This window comes from Primulina tabacum, unplaced genomic scaffold (assembly GCF_025594145.1).
Source record: "Primulina tabacum isolate GXHZ01 unplaced genomic scaffold, ASM2559414v2 Contig511, whole genome shotgun sequence".
NCBI lineage: Eukaryota > Viridiplantae > Streptophyta > Magnoliopsida > Lamiales > Gesneriaceae > Primulina > Primulina tabacum.
In genome coordinates, this window is record NW_027459768.1 from 90,414 (window position 1) to 95,876 (window position 5,463).

At 32.7% G+C, this 5,463-nt stretch overlaps 1 pseudogene; it reads right to left on the minus strand.

Annotated features, from left to right (window-relative positions):
- Positions 1 to 1,691: 1,691 nt before the first annotated feature.
- On the minus strand, positions 1,692 to 4,825 carry LOC142534430 (uncharacterized; annotated as a pseudogene).
- Positions 4,826 to 5,463: the final 638 nt, after the last annotated feature.

The following is a 5,463-nucleotide window of genomic DNA, read 5'->3' on the forward strand; positions in this document are numbered from 1 at the left end:
TTTTACTCATTTTCTATATTATTTTAAACATCATTTTCATGTTCATCAAATGCCACTAAGCTTAATATTTCATTTCACAAGATATACATATCATATCTTGTATATTCATAAATCAATATGATGAAATATTATTTTCTCTTATTTGTGGGTACATATAATTTTTCAATAGATGAATCGAGATAATTTATACTTTGACGCATATCACATTGATTATTTTTTCAATCTGAGTCCAAATTTTTAAGAACTCGGGTCTCATTTCGATTTTCGATTACTTCAATGCTTCATACATTTTCATAAACCTCGTTATTCATAATTTACAATCATTATATTTTGTACATGAAAATCAACATATTCATAGTTGTTCATTCAAATGAATTTGAAAGAACATGAAATTTAAAGACTATAACAAAAAAAAAAAAAACAATTAAAATTTCGAAACATGATATTTGAAATTCAAAATATTCACAAGTCGTCGTATTATCGTACAATTGTATAATTAGAAGTTGTTCATATTCATAGTCAACACATAATCAAATTGCAAACAAAAAAGAATATAAAATCGCTTTAAGATTGTTGGCAGGGATTTTTCCATAACATTTTAATTAGATCTACAACCTGAAGTGAACAAGACTCATAAATATGTGTTGGCAAATTTGAAGTCGAAGCAAGAGAGCACATTTTGTCCTTAAGACGAATTTGTCTCGCACATGTTTCTCATGAAATATGACAATCGTCTCCTAAGATACTACGACTTTCAACTTGTGATGACAACACTATAAATCACAAGTTTCATAACAAGAAAATGTAACAAACTCTACTTTAGAATAAATAAGAACTGCAAACACAAGATGAATGCAAATGTCTTCAGAAATCTGGTAAATATATGAAAAATATGTTTGGTATTCTATATTTAAATTCGGGCAGAACACTGAGCGGTAGGGTGGTCAAAAAAGGCCGCCCTAACGCACGACACCCAAACCCTGTCCATATTGCTTTTGAAGCGCCGTTTTTTCTTCAAATATTGTATTTTGAGTTTTCTATTCCACTTTATTTTATTTTCATTCATTAAGCTCAAAATTTTCAACAATTACTACATGAAAATCAAGTTTTAATAAATCATAAATCTAAAATGACAAATTTTCCCTTAATTAAATTTCATAAGGCAAATGCTTATTTGACTGAAAGGTTTGTTATTACAGACCAATTTCCATCAATAAATTATTTTTTGATAAAATCCCAAGATACATACATATCAGCCGACGAACCTCTTACATGTAAATTCAAATAGCCAAGCGTTGTCGACGAACCTCTTAAATGTGAATTCAAATTGACAAGTTTTTAAGATTATTTGAACCAACTTTTAAGGCGGGTTTATGTTTGTAATAGACATGGATAATCTACATGTGGAGATTTATACGGGATAATTTAAAATGTTGAATGTCACGTATCGTTCACGCTCCTAGCAGAAAAAATTATCACAACTTAAAAATCGTACTCCCAATAATTACGCCACTAGAAATCTACGAGAATCAAACACATGACATTGACTTAATATCAATTATAAAGATCAAAAGTCTATCACTTTACCAAAATACAGTTCAACTTCAATATTTTAAACCATACAACTCAAATGTTGTTACGAGTTGATGGCTCTCCTAGCAAAAGCAAATACTGCACTCCAACAAAGTTCATAGTCGATTCCAACCTCCAAGTGACCATCTATTACGATAATAACACCGTAGGGATTCGAAGGTGCAGCATAGATTCATATATGGACGTAGATAATCGAGTGAAAACCTATAGAAAACGAGCACATTTCTATATGTCGATGCTACATAATTACCAGAGCATATTAACAGAGAATAGGAATACCAACTGAAACGCCGTTCCATGTCTATACGTGGGAATACTTTGTTAAACTTCTGGCAATTCAGAGAAGTCCAAGAGCTTTCAGCTGCTGAACATCGTCAGGAGCAAGTGGCGGGGGTGACCAAGAGGCTTCATTCATCTCATCATCCACGTTCTCAACAACATATTCCTACCAAATAAACATATATAGCAGAAAACTAAACAAAAATTGATTGATAATAAAAAGCTGGGGGGAAAGCAAGGTAGTCTCGGTTCCTCGAACAGAAAACAGAAAACAAATGAAAAAATGCAGCGCTGACTCACTTCTGTTAGCATTCTTTTTGCAAGTATGTGGTAGTGTCGTTGCCAAATCCTTTGCCCAACCATAGTGGCCACCAATACGCTATAAAATATGCCGAATACAGAAAATAAACATATCACAATTATAGCCACAATACATAATAATGGCAGACCAGCTTCATTATTTACTTCCAAGGCAACCACATTCACAGGATGCACAATCACAACTTTCCGATCTGGAGCTATATGTAGACCACAAACTAAGAGTAGGAGCAATTGGCAGTCAAAGCACGTCCTGAACAAATGGCACAAGGACGAACAGTTTAACTCGAAATACATAGACTTATAAGTTAAGCAGAATTCAAAACCACAAGAACCATCAGGTATAACTTTTTCACTGAATTCCTTGTTCTAAAATTATAAAAGAAAAGACAAAAAAAATTGATCTAACACAAACATAAGATCAATGTTAGAAGAATAAATCAAATTGATTTGAATGGGATGGGATTCATGCAAAGCACAGCGTGAAGAAGGTTTACTCACTAGGCTATGCAAAAAATGGATCTTCGTCCTTGGCATAAAATCTAGGTCTAACTCCACAAAAACACCCTGTTACCACTTGATACAATGATAAGAATGCAGATCAAAGATTTTTCTTTAAGTTGGCTAATTTTGATAAGAAAGAGTCTAGATACAAGGAACAAAACACAATATGAGAGTAACTGATCACCATAGCTGAGATCATAAATGTACAATATTATGATAAATTGAAAGATATCATATAATAAAAATATAATACCCAAGCTCACAACAGCAATGTTGCAATTCACGACATGGTACAGCTGGATCGTTGCGGATTCTTTGATCGAAACAAGTAATGAAACACCCAGATAAGCCGAGAAAAGCGAAAAAACAATACAGTCCCCGGGAAATAAAGTTTGAAGTCATAAATGTGCTTGCAACAGGAATTAAGTATGAAAAGCAACACACATAACAACCATTCTTTAATACATAATATACTTACAGATAGGACCATGCATCTGTGCCCAATATAGATTACTCACAACGACATATTTCAGCTCTGACTAAAATTTTATATCCTTCTTTCCAATATGTTGTTCTTTATTCAGGCAATGTGAATGTTTAATTTTGTTGGATACAAATGAGAGAACCGTGATGAGCATGCAAGAAGTATGCTAAATTAAACCAAAAATAGAATATAAATAATTGTTGATAACATAAAATATCTAGAGTTATGACCAGCCACATTGTTCGTCATACATTCCAAAATTCAAATCAAGCAAATACTACTTGAAATATAAGTATTGACAGTGGCTTCATAACCAATCTGAAGCTCAAGAAGTATTACCAACACGTAGTAGAAACTAAGTTCGCTGCCGAAACCACAGGTAGATAAAGCCAAAATTTCTGGCTACCATCAATAAGATACACCAAGTATGCAATAGAGCAATGACCTATACTAATTGTAATAAAAATCGTAAAAATACTAGGAATGAAAGAGCTACTGGCATTATCACAACATAAACACAAGAAATATATGGGAAGGAACAGAAAATAAATTTGAAAAGGGTTCCAATGAATCAACTACCATCTGAATTGCAAAAGATGAATGTAATATCCCTTGTAACAAAAAATCTGAACTTCATTGTCGCCATTCCTATCAGCTATGTCATCAGCTTTCAATAATAAGGAGCCTTGCAAGTTGTGCAATGACGCGAAAGCAACCCTTCCTGCCCAACCAACAAAAACAAACGAGGAATATAGATCAAAAACCTAATTCAAATTTTTTTTAAAAATACAGGAGTAGCATTTGTTCAGACAGTTCTACTCAACGAACATAGTGTCGTTTTTAAATATATTTTCCGTTATCGACTAACAGCAACATGAAATAAAGGGAATAACAGGCAGGTAAAAATAGCATGACAAATTTAGGAACTAAATTAATAAAACTAATATACTACCACCAAAAAAAGTAAAAGAAAACATTTGCACATGAGTAGAACAGTTACAGAATTCAGTGGGGGGTGACAGATGTAGAATTAAAAGAGAATGCCCATGTTATAAACTTGATTTGCAAGAACACTCAAATGAAGATTATGTTTTACTGCTACTAATAAATATGTACCTTAAACAGCGCGCCAATGATTCAGACAAGCTCTGTGAACATACTTAGATGTCCCTTTGCACTTGCAGGGAGCAATGAAATCCCGACCTATTTAGGAACAGAAAATGTAGCTTGTGAGTCAGTAAAATCACGCAGGTGAGGTTTATATTAATGCATCCATATATGCAAACACTGTCGATCAAAATCCTCCATTTTGCATCAGAAGTAAACATCCAAATTTTTTATGCTAACAAAAAACAGTGATTTTAGACCCAAAAAAAGCCCAAGATTAAAGTTGTGATTTAAAAAAATTATAAATCTATATAAGGATAACAGATTGTCTTATTTAAGAATTATAAATGTAAATAAAAAAAACAAAAACTAAGAAAAATTGCGTATTCGCATCCTTCCACAATTTTAAAAAATAAACATCTCACAAATCATGCGAAACTTGCTACTTTTTTCAAGTTGACTGCTTTATCTGCCAGAACTAAAATTTCAAAAATTGAAAATTGAGGAGATTTGAGGAGTTATACCGTCAGTTTCGAGGCATTATTCGGCACTGAATCTGGTCCTCCGTGCCACTCTCAAGGTCATCTCCGAGTGCTTGGTGACGGAAGTCGGTGGCAGCAATGGTGAAAACTCGGTGTGCCCACGACCCATTTTCACGAATTTGGTGATAAATTTCAAAAAATCAGCGTAAATCATGCGGCAGACCCCTAAAATACCTCTCAAGCCTACCTAAACACAACTTCTTCGGTTATTTCAACAAAAAAAAAAGACTTCAAACGATAATATTGAAGGAAGAGTAGAACAGACTTTCTCTGATTTGAAGTAAATTCTGTGTGTACATCCGACCTACCTAATATTATTTTAACAAAAACTGGTGTGAGACGGTCTCACAGATCGTAATTTGTTAAACGAATATCTTATTTAGGTTATCCATGAAAAAATATTACTTTTTATGCTAAAAGTATTACTTTTTATTGTGAATATCGGTAAGGTTGACCCGTCTCACAGATAAAGATTCGTGAGAACGTCTCACAAGAGACCTATTATATTATTTTAATACAAAAAATAATATATTTTAATTAATAATATATATATATCACATAATTGACTTATGAGATGATTTTATAAGAATTTTTGTATATTATAAATTAATCATCTTTTATGTGTTGTTTTCATAT